General features: G+C 35.6%; 1 protein-coding gene across 6 annotated transcripts in view; it reads right to left on the minus strand.

Annotated features, from left to right (window-relative positions):
• Positions 1-25,577, minus strand: part of CDH18 (cadherin 18) — a 1,026,794-nt gene extending 1,001,217 nt beyond the window's left edge. For 4 of the 6 annotated variants that reach the window (XM_021076964.1, XM_021076965.1, XM_021076966.1 and 1 more), the window contains exon 1: positions 25,097-25,577. The gene's annotated coding sequence lies outside the window, so the exon portion shown is untranslated. The remainder of the gene's footprint in view (positions 1-25,096) is intronic. The other 2 variants (XM_021076971.1, XM_021076969.1) reach the window with 2 other exon arrangements.

Consider the following 25,846-nt stretch of genomic DNA (forward strand, 5'->3'; position numbering starts at 1 on the left):
ATCTGGGCACATCTCATTTTCATCTAAAAGAAAGATTTGTATCATGTTTATGTTTATGATTACAGGTGCTAGGAAGTCTTTCTTAAGAGTTTAACTATTGTCAGGATAATTTTTAAGTATTTAAGTGTGACCCATGCACTGCACAAAGTTTTGCATCTTTTTGGCATTGCCATTACATATCATTAGCACTTTTTTGTTCTTTCATCCTTGTTGACAAAAACAAGATGGCCCACACTTTCTCAATTCCTTCTTTTCTTGGGGTGGTACAGTCTCAGTTTGATAGCCATTTTATAAATATCCTGCATTATTGGACACAGTTCTAACACAAGAAAAAAATTCAGAGAAGCATTTCCTTTCTTGTCCATAATAATAAAATATAAAAGTAAAACTGTCCCACTTTCACTAACTATGGAGTGGTAATTTTGCAAAATGATTTATTTTTATTACTTAATGCCAATTATTTTTTACCTTGAACATGATTGTTATTTCACCTATTTGGAACCAAACCCCATTCCTAATAATTATCTAATTTTCCTCTACTTTCTTCTCTACTGAATAAGTTATCACCATTGTTTACTTGAAGTATCATCAGTGCCTCCTTTCTTTTCATTCATACTGATAACCTTCACACTTTAATTCCCTGTCAACTCTTTAATTATCACACTATGCTACCTGGCATGTCAACCATTTTCAAAACAAATAGCAAAAACTACAAATAATCACTAACATTTATCATTAATGCCTTCAGAATACAAACAGACTCAAGTCTTTCCTTCCCATGTCAAAAAGCTAATCTTTGAAAAGCTTCAATTTCTAGTCTATCCTATTAAACTTGACCTTCAGTATTTAAAAATGAAATTGTTACATTCTCTACATCGTCACCTCCTATTCAATTCTCACTAAAATCTTGATTTTGCCTTTATCTTGGCTATGTAATATCCTTTGACAGAATTAAATCTAATGAGTACATTTTAGTCACTGTCATACTTTATATATCCATCACACATGACATTTTGGGTCACTATGTTGCACACTGAATTTTCAAAAGATGGCAGAAGGTTTTTCTGATCTAGAACCTTACCACATGATCTTCTAGAACCTTACCATTTTCCCATCAAGAAGTAGAATATAATCCTTTTCACTTTAATCTTCATGGAACTGTAACCAATTAGAACTCCGGATAGGACATTTATGACTTCTGAAGTTAAAACGTAAAAGGCAATATATGTGGCTTATTAAGTGGGAACACCTGCACTGGAACCCTCTGCTGTCATGTAAACAGCTCCACCGTTCTGAAGCTGCCTTTTAGTAAGGAAGGCCAAATTGCTCCTATAAAGAGATACCATGGAGAAGTCTTGAGACTAAATGAAGAGAGGAGATACAATGGCATCTTTCAGATGCTGCTGCTTTAGCCACTATGTAATTGCAATTGCATCAGAGAGCTTCAACCAGAACCACCAAGCCAAGTCTTTTCCAAATACATAACACACAGAATTTTACACAATAGTGGAAGATGGGTACAGTTTTAAGTACTCAAATTTTGAACTGATTTTTATAAAACAACAAATAACTGGGATATTCATTCAAATTCTCCTTTTTTGACTTGTAGTTTACATAAATGTCCTCTTGTTTTTCTAACATTCTTTTTCATCTATATTACCTCATTCTTTTTAGAATTTGATTTTCCATTGTGGTGTTTTCTGTGGTCTGACCTCAATTAATATTGTCCAATTCCATGGTTTCATGTATCATATATGTGATGGTTATTCCCAATCTCTCCTGAGGTTTCAGATTAATTTTCAAAAGTATACTGAATGTATATTTATACTCCCTCATATATGTCACATTTATAATACTACATACCAAAGCCGTCATATCTAGAGCTCTTTCAACTGTTCCTCCCTTCTTTATATATATATCTGTGTATAGTAGTACCATTTATACAATTTCCAAAGTTAGAAAATAGTGCATCATCTTGTCCCTTCTGTCTCCTTTACCTCATCCCCCACATTAAAATCAGTCACTGATGGCATTCCCTTCATGGCTCAGGGGTTAATGAACCCAACTCGGCTCCATGAGGAGGTGGGTTTGATCCGTGGCCTTACTCAGTGGGTTAAGGATCTGGTTGCCTGAGCTGTGGTGTAGGTTGCAGATGTGGCTTGGATCCCTCATTGCTGTGGCTATGGTGTAGGCCAGCAACTGTAGCTCTGATTCAATCCTTAACCTAGGAACTTCCATACGCCATAGGTGTGGCCCTAAAAGAGCAAAATAAATAAATAAATAATTTAAAAATCTTTTAAAAATAAAATAAAACAAAATCACTGATTTCTTGTGTTGTTCCAAATAGTTTACCCATCTCTAGTCATTGTCCATATCTTTAATAAAATATTGTATGTTAGGAGTTCCCTGGTGGCCTAGCAGGTTAAGAATCTAGCATTGTCAATACTATGGCTCAGGTCATTGCTATGATGCAGTTCCCTGGTCCAGGAACTTCCACATGCTATATATATATATATATATATATATATATATATTTCCCCCACCTTGAGGGACTGGGTCTAGCAGACATAACACTGAGGGATCCTCCAGGGAATTTCCCTATATCCTGTCCCCCATACAAATAAGGTATTCTGCCAATCAGAAGATCAAAAATGTCCCATACAAAGATCAGTCAACACTCAGCCCTTATGCACCCACAGGGGGCCATGGCAGGAAGAATCAGTGGGCTGGAAAGAGAAAAACTAGGTCCCCACGCAAGTCCACAGCATGGGATATAAAAACCCAACTATGGGGGGGGGGTGAGCCCTACTCACAGGGCGGCCCACACTTTCTGAGAGTGTATTTTCACTTTAATAAACTTGTCTGTAACATACTCACCATTTCTTTGCTGCAGTAGGCAGGGACCAAGGAAACAATACAACCCTAACACTACCTTTTATATAATCCTAGCCTAAGATTAAGCACTCAGCATTAAAGACACACATGTTTATGTATCTTCTCCTTCCATTAGACTTTGGCCTCCTCAAAACATTAGTGTCTTTTTCCCTACTCCATTCTTCTGGGCCCTCTGGTGAATAATTTTGAGTCTGAAATTTAGCAGTAAGTGTTTTTTGTTTTTTTAAATAATAAATCTATCAATGAAGGATTAATACATATGTGTGTTCTTTTTAGGATTTTTTGTTTTTTTGTTTTGTTTGGCCTCCCCAGAGCCTATGGAGTTCCTGGGCCAGGGATCATATCTGAGTTGCAATTATGACCTACACCACAGCTGTGACAAAGCTGGAACCTTTAACTCATTTTGCCTTGCCAGGGACCAAACCTGCATCCTGACACTGCAGAGATGCTCCAATCTCATTGCACCACAGTGGGATATTTTATAAACAGAATTCTGCTCTAAAAGAGATAGAAATTATTTTTTTCTTAAATATGATGATTTCAGGTAGTTAGAGACTTTTTCTGTTCAATATTTCTGTTGGGAATAAGAAGAGGAGATATTATATCATAATTCAGAGAGGGGTTGTCTTAAGTAATGTACCTCAGAGCTGGGAAAACTAATTCTTAAAAGAAAGCAAGAATATTTCCTTGAAGCTTTAGAGAGGAAGAATACTCACTGGAACTCCTAAATTAAAGAGAAAGACAAAAGAGGCTATTTCAGGAAATTACTGGCATGTAGTAAGCATAAAACTGTTTTTTTATGGGAAATATTTTATTTTTTTGCTTCACATATAATAAAAAAATTTATAGAAAATATAAAAATAATATAAACTTGAGTTTTGAAGTGAAAATCCAAACAATGTCAGCTAAACAGCTACATCATCAGAGAATGGGAAGCAATATCTGAGGGTAAAGAAAATAAACATGAGAGGTTTATATCATGATAGTTACATAAAAACACTGTGGAGAAGAAATATATTAGCAGAAACATACTGAAGAAAATCCAGGTATTTTTCTCCACTGTCACTAAATTCAATAAATGTCTTTGTAGCTACAAAAAAAAAAAAATCAGTATACGTCTTCATTAACAAAAACATTGGATTTCAATTAGGGAGATGCTACATCCTTTCCTTTATTCTTCATTGATAAGATCAAATCTGGACAACTGTATTCAGTTCCGATCACCATAAAGCAAAAGGTCTAGTGAGGTACCACAGTGGTGCAGAGGGTTAAGAATCTGACTGCAGCAGCTTGAGTTGCTGTGGAGGTGCAGGTTGCATCCCCAACCTGAGGCAGTGGGTTAAAAGGATCTGGCATTGCTGCAGCTTCAGCATAGGTCACAGCTGTGGGTTGGATCAATCCCTAGACCGGGAACATCCATACGCTGCAGGGGCAGTGAAGGTTTACATGAAGATAGTTCAAAGGAATGGGGAAATCACATGACATTTGCTGCATGGACTCAGAAAAGCTCTAAAGCCAAGGAATGAGAATCACAAAGACACAGACTCTGGTGAGGTATAATTAATTTTATAACAATCAGACATGTTTTATTCAGTTTAGACATGTTTTATTCAGTTTTCAATAATTTGAGCTGCTCAGTAAAAACGATGATCACTCAGTGGAAGATTTTACACATTTATAATTCAACATAGACCAAAAAGTGAAGCAAATATGTATATGTATGTGTGTGTATATATATGTGCAAATATATATGTGCATATATATACATACATACATACACACATACATACACACAGACACACACACACACAGAAATACAAGTGCTCCTAAGGAGAGTGTATCTTGTTTTACAGAAGACTTCTTAGCCTTCTGAAAGCCTTTATGGATTAGCCTGAAGGTTGGGAGGTGCAGTAAGGGAGAGATAAAGAGCTCTAGACTACAAAGTAAAAAGAACTTGGCATTCTTTTAATACTTTAGAAAGAGGAAGGAGGCAGAGAAACTGGAGAGAGATAGCAACCTCAGAGAGGACATGAACCAGATACTATGTGTAGCAAAGAGGCCAGAGAAGAAAAAGCTCAAGTGGTTTGGTAGCAGAAAACATTAGAAACAGGAGAGTCTATATTTCCACACTGAGTTTGTAGTGTTTGCGTGATGAATCCATCCCTTCTCCTATCTCTCTTCAAGTTTAGATTAAACATTATTGACCACACAAAGGGACATATGAGAATGTTCTTACATTTTTATTCATGGAATCTGGGAAGGAGAGAAGTCTCAAAAAGAGATAAAGATTAGATCCAGATTTATGCAATTCAAAAAAAAAAAAAAAAGTGAAGACTAGAGAGATTTTTCATAGACTGAGAAGTCCTATATGGGTCCCTGATACTTTTCCAGGTTTCAGAGAACTCTCAGAGAAAACTCGGATCTCTTCCTGTTTGCTATTGTGGAAATGGAGGCTGATCCCAGAGAAATACAACTTTGAGAGGAATAGGAAACCCCAGTTGACAGCTGCTTTATATATAGTCCATCTGTTCTGCCTGTTACAGCCTTATTGGGCCACATTAGCCCTAAATGATCCCTCTCCTCTCTGAACTCAATTCACTTAACATGCATTCTGTGCTAAATTAGGTTGCACTTTGCTGTCTGGAACACTCATTTAATTAAGGCTGTGCTATCTGCATTTGCTTGTGCTTATCTCATGCTTCAGGAAATATTTATGAACTGCAAAATGGTGGAGTCCAGTTTCTAAAACATTTGACTTTACCCAACAACTAATCCATGCCTTGTTCAAGTTGGCAGTGAACAAATATCTGCCAAGTTGATGAATCTTTATATGAAACCAGAAATATTGCTTACGGGAAGATTAGATTAACAACCACAAAGGACCTAAACATTTCACCTCTTGTCTTAAGAGGTCACTCACAATTGGGCCTAAGTGCAAAAATTATTGGGCAATATAAATTTTTAAAAAAATAAAGGATTGCTTGAGTTCCCATTTTGACTCAGTGGGTTAAGAACCTGACTAGTATCCACCAGGATGTGGGTTTGATCTCTGGCCTCACTCAGTGGGTTAAGGATCAGGCATTGTTGCGAGCTATGGTGTAGGAAGCAGCTGTGGTTCAGATATAGTGTTGCTGTAGGCTGTGGCATAGGCCTGAAGCTGCAACTGATTCATCCCCTAGCACAGTAACTTCCATATTCTACAGGTGTGGCCTTAAAAAAAAAAAAAAAAAAAAAAAAAAATTAAACAAATAAAAATAAAGGATTGCATGAATAGGTAGAATTTTCAGGCAGAAGAACTACATAATCCTACATGTATTTCTCCCTCTTCAAATTTAAGATGATTTGGTAGACATCATTTCATCACAGTTTGATAACACCTCCCTCCCCAGTGCTAATGTGAAGATTAAGTCAGATCACACATGCAAGCAGTTAACACGCTGTCACAGTCTCAGGACTCCAAGTACATTAACAGTTGTTATTCAGTAGTAAGTGTCATTCTTATGATTAAACAATAAATATAACAAGCTATTATTTAATTCTTAAATCAATTTTGAAATATCATATGGAAGAGAACCTAGCAAATCTTTTGAAACAGTTAAAAAGTACTGAAGTTTCAGAAATTACATGTTAATTTTCCAAAAGGCAGTATCTAAATAAATGACATGCATTACTTGCTCATAATGTAGAAGCATGCATTTTTAACTCTGAGAGATGTATATTCAAGCTTTTTTTTTAATTGGCCCACCTACAAGCTCTACAACTTTAGAACATTACTGAACCTTTTTATCAACCAAGCTTCCATAAATGTGACTAAATGCAGTATCTGCTTCATAGCTTCTTGTGAAGGTCAAAGGAGATGGAACATGGAAAGCACATGGCACATTACACTTAGTGTCACACTCAGAGAAGAGCAGTTGTTATGATTCTGTTGACTTAGTAATTAATAATGCCACTTTTATGAGAACTAAAAACATACCAGGTTTTCTTAGTTCCATCTAACAGGAACTTATCATATAGAAATGTGAAAGAATTTAAAGCTAATATTGAATTTAAAATTAAATCTGATAATATAAACATGCAGAAACCGCAAAATCCTTCCAAGGTCAAGGTTTCAGGCTTTTCTGCAGAGTTTGCTATCAAACCACTAACATCCCTAATAAAAGAGGAAAGCATTTAAAAGTTTGTTGGACATTTTCTCCAAAGGTAGTAAAATTAATTAGGGAGATGTGCAGGCTGCTGATTTATTTGATTATATGTTTCCACCTAAAGTGCAAAATTTCCCTGCTAGGGCTGTTGCCTAGAGGAGTTTTGGTTGATTCATCACCTCTTTCACTCAGAGGGTTGATCATTGTAAATGACTTTATTGACCCGTGGCTTGGTTCAGCATCATATGCTCCAGTGAACCAAGCAATAAACAGCTGCTAAGTGCAGGTGAGAAGTCGTCATGGAAAATTCAGGGACTGAATCAGCGTTCTCTCTGCCATCAGGCTCCAGTGCTGTCTGTCACAGATTTCTGAATTTCTTGTTTCATAGGCATGATTTTTAGAGGGACTTGCCCTAGAACAATATATCATGCTATGGACTTTTGTGACTTTTAGATAGTCATAGAGGGCACCTATTTTCAGAATCTGTATTAATTCTTGGATCCATAGCTATAGTTACAATATATTTTTAATGGTTTATTCAGTGTCAGTGAAAATCTCAAGTCAGATACAATTTGATGAAATAACATAAAATATTTAACAGTTGAAATAACAATTTAGAAATCACTGGATGACTTTAAATACTGCAAAAAGAAAGAAAACAAATATCTTTTAAGGAAGGGTCAAAGACAATTCAATGGGCCAAAGACTTGAATAGACACATCACCAAAGAAGATATACAGATGGCAAACAAGCATGCAGAAAGATGGTCCACATCATATATCATTAGGAAATTGCAAGTTCAATGAGATACCACTACACATCTGCTAGAGAGGCCAAAATCCAGAACACTGAAAATACCAAGTGCTGGAGAGGATTTGGAGCAACACAAACTTTCCCTCATAGATGGTGGCAGAGCAGCCACTTTAGAAGACAGTTTGGAGATTTCTTATAAAACTAAACTACTCTTACCATATAATCTAGCAAATGAGTTAGAAACTTAATGTTTATGTATAAACATAAACAGGCATGTTTATAGCAGCTTTATCTATAATTATCAAACCTTGGAAAAAATCAAGAGACCCTTCGGTGGGTGAATGGATAAGTAAATTGCGATATATCCAGAAAATGGAATATTATTCAGCACTAAAAGAAATGAGCTACCAAACTTTGAAAATACATTGAGGAATCTTAAATATATATTGCTAAGTAAAAGAAGTCAATCTGAGTATGTTACCTACTATATGGTTCCAACTTTATGGACATTCTTGAAAAGGAAAAACTATAGAGACCGTAAAAAGATGCGTGATGGCCATGAGTTGAGGGGAGCAGGGACAAATAGGTGGAGCAGAAAGGATTTAATACCTATATCTATTTGCAGTAATTCCAGGTTCCTAGTTGAACAAGATTATACATGCAACTCATTTACACATTCTTATCTTGCAATGTCTTCATTATTCATCTTTTCAGCTATCAAAAAGTTCAAAACAAAAGGACTTCCTGCTTTTTTATTTGAAAATATGAAATTTATGGTATTATACTAACGCCTACACAAGTCTCAAATCAAGCTGTCTCTTATAAACAAAAGAGGATGCAATGAATTTTACAATAATATTCAAAGTTTTTGACATGAATTTAGAAGATGTTAGTTGTAAAATTAATAGAAGACAGTCTTATAAAAACTGAAAATCTATAATAGAGAAGAAAATAGGTGACCTATTTTGGACATTCACAAATCTGAAGGGTAAAAGAATTTTGTGGGAACTGATTTTTCACTCTTAATAGTTAGCATATGTAATAAACTCTTAAAAGGAGGAATAGAAATTAGTATCAAGAGTTTTAAAATTGCTTGGGGACAAGGAGCAGTATGAATTTATTGTTATACACAAAGGAATACGAGATACTATTTTTCAATAATGCCTGAGGAATCTTCCTGGAATCAGAGCAGGGGGATATTTGAGGAAACACTTCACATCAGGCTTACATACCCCAGATATCAGGAAATTGTAAAACAGGGTTATTAATTAACATTTCAATAATATGAAATATATAAAATCATGGTTACCAAAAATTCATTCAAGTAGAATATTTTATATAAAAATACTTAAAGGCATACTAATAATACCTAATAAAAAAATACAATTAGGATTAAGTCCTAAAATAACTAACTGTGTTGAGTACTTCTCAATTTTTAATATGCCTATGAACCAGCTGGGGGTATTGTTAAAATGTAGATACTAATTCAGTTGACTCTGATGTATTTCTACCATTTCTAACAAGCTCATAGTTAATGTTAGTTCTACTGGTACATGGGTCACACCTTGAGTAGCAAGAATTTTTACTATGATCCACTAATTAATCTAACCTAGAATTTTTTTTCTACAACACATGGAAGATATAACTCCAAAACTGGCAAGAAGTTCTGATTTTGCTGTGAGTTGATCATTAGTATAGGACCTTCTAGCATGAGACTAAAAATGCTTGTGACACTGCAACAAATTATCTTTTAATTTTCCCAATACCATCTAGTTGAAAAATGGGGGTCAGGGTAGAGCACAGAAAAGCATAGTGGTATCAACAGGAAGTGTTTCTCATGTTAAGTCTGTGAGTGCATAGTATGACTGTATCCTCTAAACACATTAAGGAGTCTAAAATTCACAAGTTAACATAGTCTAGACACACTTTTTCCTGTTTGATGAACATTTGGGAGCACTTTGTCGTCTTTTACAGAACAGATAGGTTCTTTTATACCTTTTGCCCATATATGACCAGGTCGTGAATGTCTCTTTAATATTCCTCCATTTAATTATTGGCAATAAGTTCACCTTTTTAAAAAACAAATAAATAAAATCAAAAATGGAAACTATTTAAGTGCTAGTGAATAGTTTTGTAATTAGTGTTCATTGGGTTTGAAAATCTTTTGTTGCTGCAGTTCAGATACCCAGTCACAAGTTTAAATTGAACAGCTGGTTGTGACAGATCTAAAGTGTGCTTAGCATGCACAAAATACTAACTGGTATGTTAAGGAAGTTCTATTGCTTTAGGCAACTCATTTATTTATATTAGATCTAGTACAGTAGTGGTCCCAATAGAGCGCCTCAAACTCATGTCATTAGCCAAAACAAATGAACTCTGACCTAACTCAGGTTGAAATCCAAAATGAAAAAGGTAGTAGGGAGGCCTTGTCTAATATGTTTGCCCTACATCCTCCAATTAGAGAAAGGACTCAGAACCCATGTATTCTATTATTATTAACATTTAAGATAACATTATTAACATTATTCTGTTATTATTAACATTTAAAATACTTACACCTTTTGGGCAAGTCAGATCATATTATCTCATGAATTAAAAATATTTAAAGACTTATCTTCAAAGTCCACATTCTTTAGCATAATACAAAGTATACTTTGGTAATCTGTTTGTCTATTTCTCCAGGGCCAATAGCCCAGCATCCTCATAAAGACCCAACATGCCAGTCATGCTGGGCTGATGCACCTCCCCCAACCTTCTGCGGTCACAACCCTCTGGGTCACTCTGAAGTTCTCCTTCCTCCCACAATTCTTTCAGGCAATCTTCTCAACATTTTAGAGACAACTCAAACATCAAGTTCTCTAAGATCCCTTTACAGATGGAGAGAGAGAGAGAAAAATAAATAAATAAATAAATAAATAACTGGTTCCTTCTCTATTGACTCTCTCATTTTACAAAGCATCTTGCATTTAAAGAAATTTTTTTAAAGAGTTTATTTATTTATTTATTTGCTTTTTAGGGCTAGGGGTCAAATCAGAGCTATAGCCGCTGGCCTGCACCATAGCCACAGCAACGCCAGATCCAAGGTGCATTTGCAACCTACACCACAGCTCACAGCAACACCAGATCCTTTACCCACTGAGGGAGGCCAGGGATCGAACCCGAAACCTCTTGGTTCCTTATTGGATTTGTTTCCGCTGCACCGTGACAGGAACTCCCAGCATTTAAAGAATTTTTTTTAGCCATTATTACATGCTATATTATCTTTGCCATTTTGGAGTGGAGAAAATTCCCCAAAACTTTCACTTGGCTTTTCCCCAAAAAACATCTTCACTTTAAGTGTCAGAAACATTGCCATTAGCTAATTATTTTTACATTATGTATACTTTTAGAAATTAAGGAAAGAACAACCATGGGTTAGCAGAACTGAGCCCACTGTGATTCAAATACAGTTCAAAATTTCATACATCACTTGACCATAATCATCTCTGACTTTGGTAGGTCAATATGTATTTGGGGTTACCAGAAATCAGCAATTCTTCAGAGCCAGAAAGTAACTTCTCAGGGATTGATATTTTCTTCTCCTCTATGTATGGTCACTCCAATTCATGGCTATAGGATTTTTGAAGAAGGCATGGAGGGAAATTTACAGTGTATACTTGATACAGTATGGCTGATCTTTACTCAAGGGCATCTCCCAAGCCTATCAATCAAGCTGTTCCAGATATGTGAACTGGCTTTGTTCAGGGAACTGAGTGAGAGGTCATGCCTCTCCACTGTGGGAAGTTAAGTGATGTTTCTGGCCACAAACATAAACTATATTGCCATTATTAAATACATTTGGGAAAATTCAGTAGGAACAGCATGATCAATTGGCTAACATGAAAGATCCCTACAGGTTAAAATATCCTGATTAGTAATTTGTTCCTGCTGTTTATTTGTTATATGATTCAGCTTAGCCTTGGCAGTTATGGCACTGGCTTCTATTGCTCTGGAATCCCTCCATTTAGTACAGTAATATCAGGAAGCTCATCTCAGTGGTGACAGATGAGGAATCAATTGCAAAATCTCCCATCCTCATGTCTGAACTGTGGTAGACAGGATCACAAAAGCTTTTCAGTGTTACTTGAAATGTCTGGTACCCTGACCTCCTCCTGATTTTTTCTCTGTCTTTAGGAAGAAAGTTCTTTCTAAGTCCTCTTGATGGGAGTGATGTGGAAGAAAGGAGGGTGACAGCTTGCATATGGTAAAGGGTTCTAATATTCCTCTCTCTCTGAACTTTTCTGCTCTTTCTTCTATGTTATGAGAAATAAGTTATGGCATTTCAATCTCCTTGAATTTAGGTCACTGTCCAGTACACATTTCAAACAACCTACCTAGTCAACTTTTACTACTACTTTCAGATGTGCAGTTGAATCTATTAAACATAGAGTCACTGTTATCTAGCCCAATCCCCTGTTATATTTTGTCATCCTTTGTCTAGCTTTTTCAGAATACAGTATCTGACATATTCCCTGGCTTTGTATCACTTAGCAAAATCTTGCAATTATTTTGAAGTATAGGTTAGTTCCTCCTAGGCCAGACTTTATATGTATCCTTCAAGAGCATGCTGAGCTCTAGAAGAGCTCTGACTCTAAGTATGGGTCTGGAGATAGTAAGGATGGAGGGAAAATCTTGAGGAAAATGGACAACTTTCATAGGGCAAGTCCATCAGGTGAATTATGGGATCTCCAAATAAGAGGAGGCTAGTCTCCTAAACAGAGGAAAGAAAGCATTTTGTGCTGAAGAGAGAGGCTTAGAGAAACTCAAGAGTTTCACATTTCTCAACTTAATCCACACCCACTCAGATGGCCTTAGAAACGTCTGGAATTTTTTGCCATGATTTGATCTACTAATTTAAAGCCATGAGCTTTCCTGTGTGATGTTTGTTCATTTTTCTCACTTATCTGTAAACTCTCAAATACAGTTAAAACAATTGTTCCAGGAGTTCCCATTGTGGCACAGTGGTTAACGAATCTGACTAGGAACCATGAGGTTGCGGGTTCGATCCCTGGCCTTGCTCAGTGGGTTAAGGATCCGGCATTGCCGTGAGCTGTGGTGTAGGTTGCAGCTGCGGCTTGGATCCCATGTTGCTGTGGCTCTGGCAGAGGCCAATGGCTACAGCTCCAATTTGACCCCTAGCCTGTGAACCTCCATATGCCATGAGAGTGGCCCAAGAAATGGCAAAAAGACAAAAAAAAAAAAGTTGTTCCATTTTATAATCTTGTACTCACCACTATGAACAGATAGTGAAGGACAGCTACAGCTTGGCTTCTAGAGCTTTGCTCCAGAAGGCCCTTCATTACAAGTATACATGTCTGGTTATTTGATTAATGGATAAATCACAGCATATTACAGATTTCTAGTATCCCATTTACCATTAACAAACGGTTCGGTTTTATGCCATGACCAAGGACATGATCAAACTTATTTTCTGGGCTCAACAATGCTACTCTACACCATTTCTGTTATCAATTCTTCTAGTATCAACCTCCAGTATCAGTTCTTTATTCAGTACGTATTGGGTTGGGAGAACAGGAATCACATCAGTTATGTTAATAGGAAGTCAATCCATATTTTGGAAGACTGGGAACAAGAAGACAATGAGGTAAGAAGAGATTATCAATGCTGGAAGCAGCTACCACCTTTAAGGCTGGGGTAACAAAGTAGAATTTCTTGGTTCTTTTTCTATCACCTTTCAGATTTAAACAAATGCTTTTTAAAAAGTGACATGAGGAGAGTACCCGTTGGGGCTCAGTGGCAAGAAATCCAACTAGTATCCATGAGGACGAAGGTTCAATCCCTGGCCTTGCTCAGTGGATTAAGGATGCTGCGTTGCCTTGTGCTATGGTGTAGGTCACATATGTGGCTCGGATTCAGTGTTGCTGGGGCTGTTGGGTAGGCTCGTGGCTGCAGGTCTGATTCGACCCCTAGCCTGGGAACCTCCATATGCCATGGGTACAGCCCTAAAAAGGCAAAAATACAAAAACAAACAAACAAACAAATAAATAAATAAATGACATGAGCAAATTTACACTCTCAGTCTTGAAATATTTTTCCCACTTTTTTTTTTTAAACAAAGGGTTTTGAAATAGTTTGTGTTCTCAAGGACAGCTACTTATTAAAGATCTAAGAACCTAAAAGATGGGGGAAGGAGCCCCCCGTGGGCAAGGGGAAGGGCTCTTCTTGCTTGGTGCCAGTGCTCCATTGAGGTGCACAATAGGGTTCATTCTATGAGAACTGGAAGCAGCTAAGCAGCTGGAAATAGGACACACAGCCTGGTTGAATCAAGGGCTGCTGCTGAGGTGAAGAGCAGCATGAGATAATGCTGACAAAAGCAGCAAACAAAAAGGAAAGGAAGAGGTTTTCCTCCATTTTCTTGCCTTCTACCTTCCCCTAATACTTCCTTAGTAGAAACTGTTGAGAAACTAGCTTGAAAAGGAAAAATGTTGTTTCAACAGCCTCCACCCTCCACATTAGAGGTTAGGAGTGGGGGGTGTCACAGTTGCAGTTAAAACAAGAGTTTATTTACTGACATGATTTTATGCCTTGTCTCCCAGATTGGGAGACACTAATATATGCTTTATTCATCTTTATAGTCATTCACATAGCTAAGAATAAATTGTCATACCTATTAGCCTCCCAGCAATATTTCTTGAATGACTGAATGAATGACAGTAAGAAAGCATTTTAAATCCATTTTTCAAGCACTATGGATTCAGAAGCATTTAATGTATATCAATCCTGCTGTTGTTTTTATGCTTGTGATTATGTCAGTCACTCTTCTAAGCTTTTTACCCATATGATTTTATTGAACCCTTGGATCATCTCTATAAGATAAATACCATTATTCTTCCTTGTTGTAAAGTGGATGAAACCCAGGCTTATGAACATTCAAAACAAAAACCAAAGGAAAAACCTTCTCTAAGTTTCTAGAGTAAGAGAGGCAATATAACATAGTGTTTTTAAAATGTGTTTCAGAGATAGAAAGACCTGAATTTGAAATTCAGCTCTCCATTTCTCTTCTTCTCTCAATCAAACGAATTTTAAAATTGGGCTTCAGAAATTTGTTCTGAAAAAACTCCAATGTTCTTTCTCAGCGATAATTTTGTTGCTTTGGGTCAAAGTGTTCTGGCCTCAGTAGATTTAAGGAACAGTTTATCAAGAGGGTTCTTGGCAAAGAATTGGTCAGTTCTCTAGTTTCAAGCCAAGAAGTTAAAGTTATATTGATTTATGACAGAAGCATTCGATAACTAGGTGGTAGAAATAACACCTGAGTACCTCTACCAGCTAACAACTGAACTTTATGACACGACAGAACAATAAAAGCACATATAAATTATTAAATGACTATCAGAAAAGAGCATTTCAGAATATAAGCCAATTTACAAGCTATAAATACACCAAGACACATATCCACACACAGAAAAGGAGATGATTACAGAGAAAACAATGGTGTTTTAAATACTTTTTCCTATCTGTTCTTTCACAGGAACTCTTCAGAGACTGGTGGTTTTATTTATGTTTCAGATAGACCTTTATCTGTGCATTGTTTCAAGAGACCTTCCAAAATTTAATTAGCATGCTCACAAAATAGTTCAATTGCTTCACTCTCCTTTCAATACATTTTAAATTCAAATCAATGCCCCAAAAGGGAGCAAGTACTCTCTGCCTTAATGTGTTTTACCAAATACCTTAAATTTTGTTTTCTGAGGGGCCTTTAATAATACACACTGTATAATGACCCTATATTCACCCACAGAACTTTCTATCTGTAAGAGACATACAACATGCATAATATAAACTGCATGTTATTCCAATGGGTAGACAGAGAGCAGGTGCAGAGCATAAGTGATGTGAGTACAAGTTTTATAGTTATATACCTTAGTATTAGAATTAACACACAAAGACCTCTCCATCAACTGGAATTTTCTCTTTTAAATCAAAAGGGGGGAAAAAGAAGTAAGGATATTGGAGACATGAATTTTCAAAAATTATTTATAAATCTTATTATTTATACTAATAAGAAGGTGAAAGACTTATATGCTGAGAACTATTAAAAAATTAATCAAGGAAATTAAATAGGATTCAAAGATATAGAAAGATATTCCATGCTCCTGGGTTGGAAAAAATAGTATTATAAAAATGGCCATACTACCCAAAGCAATCTACAGATTCAATGCAATCCCTATCATATTACTCATGACAATTTTCTTTTTTTTTTTTTTTTTTTTTTTTTTGTCTTTTGTCCTTTTAGGGCCGCACCCGCGGAAAATGGAGGTTCCCAGGCTAAGGGTCTAATCAGAGCTGTAGCCGCTGGCTTACACCAGAGCCACAGCAACACCAGATCCAAGCTGCATCATCTGCAACCTACACCACAGCTCATGGAAATGCCAGATCCTTATCCCACTGAGGCAGGGCAGGGATCAAACCCACAACCTCATGGTTCCTAGTCTCATTCATTTCCACTATGCCACGACAGGAACTCCGTTTTGTTTTTTTGTTTGTTTTTTTTGGAATTTTTTTTCCATGACAATTTTCACAGTACTAGAACAAACAATCCAAAAATTTATAGGAAACCATAAAAGACCAAGAAATGCCAAAGCAATCCTGAGGAACAAAAACCAAACAGGAGGCATAACTTTCCCAGACTTCAGGCAATATTACAAAGCCACAGTAATCCATTGCCGTAGGCTGGGGTGTCTCAGATCCTGTGTTGCTGTGACCATGGGGTGGCTACAGCTCCAATCAGACTCCTAGCCTGGGAATCTCCATATGCCGCTGGTGCGACACTAAAAAAGACACAGACAAAAATAGAATAGAACAAAAAAGCAAAGCCACAGTAATCAAGACAGTGTGGTACTAGTACCAAAACAGACATACAATGGAACAGAATAGAAAATCCAGAAATAAAGGAGGTCAATTAATCTTCAACAAAGGAGGCAAGAATATAAAATGGGAAAGTCTTTTCAGCAAGTGATGCTGGGAAAACTGGACAGCCACATGTAAATCAATGAAACTGGAATACACCCTCACACCATGCACAAAAATAAACTCAAAATGGCTTAAAGACTTAAATGTAAGACAAGACACAATCAAACTCCTATAAGAGAACATAGGCAAAACATTCTCTGACATCAACCTTACAAATGTTTTCTTAAGTCAGTCTCCCAAAGCAACAGAAATAAAAGCAAAAATAAAAAAATGTCACCTAATCAAACAGACAAGATTTTGCAAAGCAAAGGAAACCATTAGAAAAAAAAAAAAAGACAACTTACAGAATGGGAGAAAATAGTTTCAAATGATGCAACTGACAAGGGCTTAATCTCTAAAATATACAAATAACTTATACAACTCAACAGCAAAAAAGCCAACAACCCCAATTGAAAAACGGGCAAAAGACCTGAATAGACATTTCTCCAAAGAAGATATACAGATGGCCAACAAGCACATGAAAAAATGCTCAACATCACTGATTATTAGAGAAATGAAACTCAAAACTACCATCTCACACCAGTCAGAATGGCCATCTTTAATAAGTCCACAAATAACAAATGAGGGACGGGGTATGGAGAAAGGGGAACCCTCCTTCACTGTTGGTGGGAATGTAAATAGGTACAACCACTATAGAAAAAAGTATGGCAGTACCTCAGAAAACTAAATATAGAACTACCGTATGATCCAGCAATCCCACTCTTGGGCATATATCTGGACAAAACTTTCCTTGAAAAAGACATATTCATTGTATGTTCACTGCAGCACTATCCACAAAAGCCAAAACAGGGAAACAACCTAAATGTCCATCAACAGATGAATGGATTAAGAAGATGTGGTATATATACACAATGAAATTCTACTCAGCCATAAAAACGAACAAAATAATGTCATTTGCAGCAACATGGATGGAACTAGAAACTCTCATACTAAGTGAAGTCAGAAAGAGAAAGACAAATACCATATGATATCACTTATATCTGGAATCTATATATGGCACAAATGAGCCTTTCCACAGAAAAGAAAATCATAAGCATGGAGAACAGACTTGTGGTTACCAAAGGGGAGGGGGAGTGAATGAGATGGACTGGGAATTTCAGGTTAATACATGCTAACTATTGCCTTTGGAATGGATAAGCAATGAGAGCCTGCTGTCTAGCACTGGGAACTATGCCTACTCACTTATGATGGAGCATGATTATGTGAGAAAAAGGAATATATATGTGTATGTGTGACTGAGTCACCTTGCTGTACAGTAAAAAATTGAAAGAACACTGTAAACCATCTATAATGGAAAAAATAAAAATCATTTAAAAAGCCAATATTTAATAAAAATCATTAAAAAACCAATAGTATATATACATAATTATAAGAATTAATGTTTTGATATACCCTTTCAATGAACAGGCATTAATAAATACTACGAACATTGTACTTTAAGGACTGCAAAAAAATACAAAAGGATTTTTCTTTCTCTTTCTAAATCATATCGTTTACATAGAAGGATATAATAAAGATACAATCCATGTTTAGTTAACAATGCAAGGTCTTTTGTGATTATTAGTAGAGGAATTAATAAGAATTTGAAGAAAGATTGGTAATATTTGAATTGGTAGAGAATATAAGGAAGACGAGTCAAATCAGCAAGACTACTGTAGGTAAATGTTGTGAGTTGAGAGAAAGTACCTTGGAAAAAGTGAAAATACAGCTTAGCTTGAGCTCAGAGTAATCACCAGTGATCTCAGAAACTGGCCATGGTCAGATTAGGAAAAACGTCAGTCTGCCTGAGTATTTTGTTTTTTCTCTCATAAGTCATATGAAGACAGACATTTTTTCCCACAGTAGATATATGGCTAGAAGGTACAAAATAGAAAGGCAAAGAAAGAGGAGAAATTGGATTGGATGCTCTTACAGTCCAATTTTTGAAATACAACAAAGCTATGATTTTTGTGTATGATTTTTGACATACAACAAAGTCTAAGTGATGATAGCTTCTGAGCTTCATAGCTCCTTATGCCCCTTAATTCAATCATAGTGCTTGAAAAAGAGAAAATTGTTATAATCTGATTACTGACAAATGTAGGATTGAATTATTTGATTGCTCTAATTCATACAGTTCAATCCACCAGAACCCTAAATTGTGAAAAGCAAATGTAAATTACAACAATGGATTACCCTCTCCTCCCCCAAAATACACTAATTGATTACAGAAGTTTCCTGAAGATCCTCAAAATGGCATAAGCAGTTATTACCAATAAAAAGTATATGTCAAAAAAAAAATGAGATATACTATATACCTGTGAGAATGACTGAAATCCTGACAACACCAAATTCCGGAAAGTATAATTATGTAAATAAGCATGATTATGTGAGAAAAAGGAATATATATGTGTATGTGTGACTGGGAGCAACAGGAACTCTCATTCATTGCTGATGGGGATGCTAATGGTACAACCATTCTGGAAGGTATTTTGATGGCTTCTTATAAAAACTAAACACATTCATCATATGAACAAATGATCACACTCATTGGTATTTACTCAGTAAATTGAAAAGTTATGTTCACACAAAAAACTTCTACCTATATGTTTATAGCAACTTCATTCAGAATTGCCAAAACTTGGAAGCAACTAAGATGTCCCTAAGTAGATAAATGGATAAACAATTTGCAGTTTTTCTATGCAAAAGAATATTATTCAGCAATAAACATAAATGAGATCAATCTTCCAAATGACAAAAAAGAACTTAAAATGCATATTGCAAGTGAAAGAAGACAATCAAAGACAGTCAGAAAAGCTAAAATACTGTATGATTCTAACTATATGCCATTCTTGTAAAGATAAAAGTGTGCAGTTAGTAAAAAGAGCTGAGGTAGGGAGTGAGCAAGTGAAAAATAAATAGGTGGAACACAGGAGAATTTTAGAGCAGTGAAACTTTTCTTCAGGGTGGATATATTTCATTATGCATTTGCCCAGACCCATAGAATGTCCAATACAAAAACTGAACTCTAATGTAAATTATGGACTTTAGTTAATACTATTTTATTAGGGAGTTCCATCATGGTTCAGCAGAAATGAATCTGACAAGGATCCATGAGGATGGAGGTTCAGATCTGCTATTTCTGTGGCTGTGGCATAGGCCAGGAATTGCCATATGCCATAGGGCGGCCCTTAAAAAAAAAAAAAAAAGACAAAAAAATAATATTTTATCTATAATGGCTCATTCATCATAACCAGATGTTATGAAAGTTCCAGATGTTATCAACAAGAGAAACTAGCAGGGTTGAGGGAGGAAACTTATTAGTTGGTGGGGGGGGTGATGGAAGTGAGGGAGTATATAAGAAGTCTACGTTTTTTCCTCTCAGGTTTTCAGTAAAGCTAAAAGTAATCTAAAAATTTAATTTTATAATTAAAAAATAGATATGTATAGTTTGAAGCCCATTTGCCAGGTCTATTTAAAAGGTGATTTTTATATACTATGTCTTGCTGCTGTATCTTCTCTCCCTTTATTTCTACCAATCACAGGTGAGAATGGATTACTTGGCATGAGTGCTACTTGTATACCTTTAGAAAGGTAATAAAGTTCACCATTATTTCTCCCTATACCTTATCCATTCTATGATTAATAGAGTGTATAATACATTATCTTCCATTATTCTCAGTAACTCTCATTCGCTATTTATAGAGTAACTGGAATTTGGTAAACAACAATATTTAAGGATTCAGTTACATGACTCAAGACCGTTCTAATGGACATGAAATAATGCTCATTAGAAGAGGCATAATATGGAGCAATCTAATGTCACATCTAAGCTAATTCTAACAGAACATAGCTAGAGGTAAACATATTGGCCAGGTATGTGTGTGTACCACAGCAGGGAAGCATCTGAATACAGTGAGGATAACTTAGTAAAGTGGAAATGGATGGTAGAGACCACAAATCATGTCACACAGTATAGACTGATTATATTTTTATGTTATTCAAACTCTATGAAAACTCTATCCATCTACATATACAGGTATTCTCACCCAATAATTTACACACATAGTTTCACAAAGACAAAGTGGTTCAGGAATGATTTTATAGAAAAGTGTAATTCATTGTTAGAAAAGTGTTAACTTCACTGTTAACAGCAAAAACAACAGCAAATATAAACATATGTATTTTTCACATCTCCACAGAGATTTGTCCTCATATTGTGGAGGTATAGAAAGGACATTCAGTGGTATTTTTACTTCTTAACCATTAGATAGAAAACATGAATATTTAACTTGCATCATTATATTTATCTCTTAGTTCTGGATAAAAATTTGCAACATTAAAAAAATTCATGTGCAATCACTGCATTTTCATTTCTTTGTCTTATTTTCAATTTTAGCTTTTTTTCCCATCTCCAATATTGTCCTACTTTAAACACAAAAGACATTCTCTTTTAAAAATGGAAATTTAAATTTCTTAAGATATTTTTCATACTGATTCCATCAAGCTGTAGCATTAGGATTCCCACTCAGAACTTACTACTCTATACCTCACATAAATAAAATGTAATTGTGTAAGAAATAACTGTATTAGCCTGTATACCAGACTATCCCAGGTATATTCGGAATGGTTACCAAACAGCTATATATGTTATAGTACTTGAGTTCAAAATTCACTCCTTTTGAGTTATGTCAATTTACTTTAAAAATACCGGTAAAGGAAATGTGGATATGATTTCCACTTTCCCTTTTTATTTAAGTAGCTACTCTTTCACCCTGATAAGTCAGTGAACCTTTCAATAAAGGATTGGAATCCCATGATTCATTGTGCAGAATCCCTTTCCTTCTTTCACTTCCCAAAATTAATATCTCTCAGAAAGTGGATGTCACATATTTCTCATTCCCTGGAGTTGCCATCACGTGATGAAAAGCCTAGGCCCACTAACTTTTGCACAGAGATATAACTGAGTGTTGACTAATCCCAAAACAAGCCCTGTAGTCAGTGGACAACTTTAACTCTATGGAGATGGAGGAATGTTTCCATTTATTAAGAAAGCCTACAGTGTCATTTAAGATATAATAAGGCTTTCAGAACTGATACAGGAAACACCCTTTCCCCCATAATCAGCTCTTGCATCAGCCTCTGTGTATATTTATGAAAAATCCTACAGCATGAGGAAGAATTTTGGGGGGTTATTTAAAAATGCATTTCTTCCACGTGTATGAATAGTAAAACCATCCTATTACTTTTAATTCCTCCACATCTATTTTTTGTGGAAAAAAGGTAATATTCTCTTAGCTCCTCGCTGTTTTCTTCTCCTGAAAGCAAACTGCATGTGAGCCCAGAGTCACTTATTCTACCTATGTGGTTCACAGATATTTGCTGACAATCGTAAAAGAAGTTTCTTTCCTTCATTTTTTCCTTATTTTAACATTTCTTATGATGCTAGTCACATAACACATAATCCTTGTATTTGCCTAAAATCAGTCATTTTAACATTTGACGCCTTTGTTATTTTCAAATATTAAACCTTTTATATACAAGAATATTTGAACATTTGAAAGAGAAAAAATTCAGCAAGCATAAGATAAATCCACTTTCCCATGAAAATAAAGAATTCTTATTTATCTAAAATGTTTATTTGGGGGGGGAATAGGAGAAACCTACTTCAAGCAGCATTCAACATTTTAAAAACAGGGAAATAACTCTAAGAAAGCAGTATAACCTCTCTCAGCAGTTTGCTGAGTATAACACAGGAAGAAAGAGCCCCCTAATGGCTCAGATATCTGTAAAAACAAAATGGGTTGCACTTTCTCAGTTCTTGTTGGTTTGCTATGGCTGAAATGAGAATCAGGAAAGATATCTGATACTATGGAAGTGAATGGAAAGTTGAATCAAAGGTCAAATGGAGCCCTCTCAAAGATTCAGAGAAAAGTGAAAATTCCTAAGCTGAACAATCATTTCAGACTCAGACTGAAGCTTCCATGCACAACTGCTAGGTCACTTGTCTGCCTGAATCATCGTTGCTGAGAAACACTCATCTCAATTGCAGGAGACTTTAATTACATGGTTGGGAAGTGTGAAATATTATTTTTAAAGAACTTGACTTTTGACTTTTTTTTTCTCAATCATGATACCATTTCGTATGAAGAAGATGGGGAATCAAATTTCTCATAGGAGTAAATATGGAATTAAGATAAAAAAACAAAGCACAGCAATACTGAGGGTAAGCTAAGTAGAATGTCTAAGTACAAGAGGCATATGGTTGAAGAAATTATTTGAAAAGTCCTTTTAAAGGAAAAAACATGTCTATTCATGGGGAAAAGTAAAGGATGACAATTTAAATCTTTCCATGCTAAAGTTTTAATGGTCTCATAAAATCACTGAATGCAATTGAGAATTAATTTTCTTTATTGCATATACCTCAATACAACCCATAAATAAGTGCTATAAGGAAACTCTACTGTATAAAAAGCCCTGATACTAAAATTGTTGCAACAAAAATTATGATCTTAAAAATAATTTTGTGTATGAAATATGGAAATTATTAGACTAATTAGCTAAACCCTAAGTATATCCTTGATGAGATATCATTATTTCCATAAACAAAAAAATGGGAGAATTAAAACACTCTTTCAGATAAGTTGCACAAAAAGTTAGCATAATAAAATATGCTAAGCAATGATTAAGCAAGATTAAAATAAATTTAAAACAAATATTGTATGTGGATTTGATATAATATTGCTGATATATACATAAATGTTACAGTCCCTGCCATCTTCCTCAGTCCATAGTTTAGCATTAAAATTTCTCAAATACTTATCCCCAAAGTAAGTGTATATTTTTCAAGTAACTTTATTTAAAGTTAAAAAATTCCACATTCTCTAACACATTTCTATTCCTTCAGTCAAACTGCAATTTCAAAAATGGATAATAATGATATAATCATTCCTTTCTGATATGGTTATTATAAATAGAAATATTTATATTATTATAAAACATGAAAATTTTATTTCACATTTAGAAGACAAAACATATTATCATGAAAAGTTGTGCTCTTCCAATATGTAGCTACGTTTAAAATACAAGCACGAGTGATACACATGCAAATACACCGTTTGAAGTAGGTAATGTGTAGAACACCTGCTACATTGGCACCCAAGAATGTTGGCTGATTGTGTTCTCTTTTGAAACATTGTACAACATATTAAAAAGTTTTGTGGACTTATCACAGATGGAAGCTTGGTTTTGATTAGAGTAGTGACTCAGGAAACTTGAAAGGACAATCAGAACAGCTCTTGGGATACAGTATCTCACTTCATTGATCCAAAAGCAAATAAATTGCCATCAAAAATCTCACAACCACTTTAGTTCTAGCAAGGAAGAAATGAATCCTTTTTGTCTGCTATCACAATGCTGTCTCTTTAGCAGTCAACCCGTGTGACCTATAAACCTAAGGTTAACCAAATACATCAGTACTGCATCACTCCAAACCATTATTCTTTTTTCATCCTATCACTATTCTTAGAAACATGAAAAATTCCTGTACCCAGTGGAGAATTTAATATGTGCAAAGTTCCAATATATTCAGATACTTTACCAGAACATACAATCATTGACACTTAAATCATTAATTGACGGAACTGCAGCTCTAGCTCATCTCCAGAGTCATGTTTCTTTGCCTTAGCGCAGTACTTTCTTAAAACCAAATGCCAGCTATCAATAATTTAGCCATAATAAGATGGCAGTCTGATGTCACATCATTTAAGACATATCATGTTTATGCTGAAGAGTTAAGACTGCAATCAAAAGATTTAGGGGGAAAAAAATCACCACTGACAATCACTGAAAAGCACACAGAAGCTTCTATGCCTGCATGAAACATAAGGGTAGACATTTAATGCAGTAATGGTCCTCTCATCCTTTACTATTATTTTTCAAAGTTCTTTAATAGCTAAGAACCATATATGTGAACATATTTTAAGGCTGTCACCCAAAATGCTCTTTTTAATGTGGTCATTGCTTATTTCTCTTCTTCATCCAGATTATCTGCTCCTAAACTTATATTCCAGTGATCTTATAAAATAAACAAAAACTTATGTGTACCCAGAGATAAAAGAGCAAACATGTTCATATAAATATGCATGAACACATTTCTAAATCCACGTGCCCATGTACTGTATGAACTTTACTACATCACTGCAAACTCAGTTTTTAAAGCATGCAAAGCTAGGCTGTATTTTACTATATACAACTAAAAGATAAATCCAAAGATAAAAATGCAATTTTCTTACCTGGAGCAGAAAACTGTTTCTGTTCAATTCTGGAACAAAGTGGGGCTGGAAAGGGGACTTGGTTTCGGTTTTCTTTTCAAAATCCTCTTTAATGAAGCAGGAGTGAATGAACTATTCCAAGGTGAAGCCTGTTATTTCTTGCTGAGGCTCTGAGCTGACATCCTCTTGCAAAAGAAAAGGAACCTCAGTAAGTTGTTGACCGAGGTTGCTGCGATGCAAGGCGATGGGCAGCAGCGGTCACACAGCGATGCGATGGAACGTGCCCTGCCTCCCTCCCTCCCACCGCGCTCCCCTCTCTCTCCTCTGCACCCGGACAGTGTGCTCAGCTCTAAAGCTCAGCTCTCGCTGCTGCTGTATAATCAATCTAGCCTGTCTGAAGCTAATAGTCCTCTATTTAACCAGCCAATCAATAGGAAGGATTCCACTGCTAGTCCCAAGAGTCTTTTGCAAGTGTGGTACAAACAGGAAGAGTTTACCCAGCAGTTTAGCCAAGTATTTTTCATTATTTCATCTCCCGTTAGAGATAGGGATAGAGAGGGCAGAGGCTCAAAGCCAGCTTAGTATGATGGCAGATTTTTACATTTTAAAAACTAGCTCTTCTTAACTAGCTTGATGTTAATTTGTAATTACACACCTGCTATCCATCATCATTTAGGAACTACCACAGAGTTGCATATGTGATACAAAGTCTTTCTTATTCAAATACATGGAAAAATACAGGAGCAAAATTATGCACACTAACTTTTTTTT

This window comes from Sus scrofa, chromosome 16 (genome assembly GCF_000003025.6).
Source record: "Sus scrofa isolate TJ Tabasco breed Duroc chromosome 16, Sscrofa11.1, whole genome shotgun sequence".
NCBI classification, from domain to species: domain Eukaryota; kingdom Metazoa; phylum Chordata; class Mammalia; order Artiodactyla; family Suidae; genus Sus; species Sus scrofa.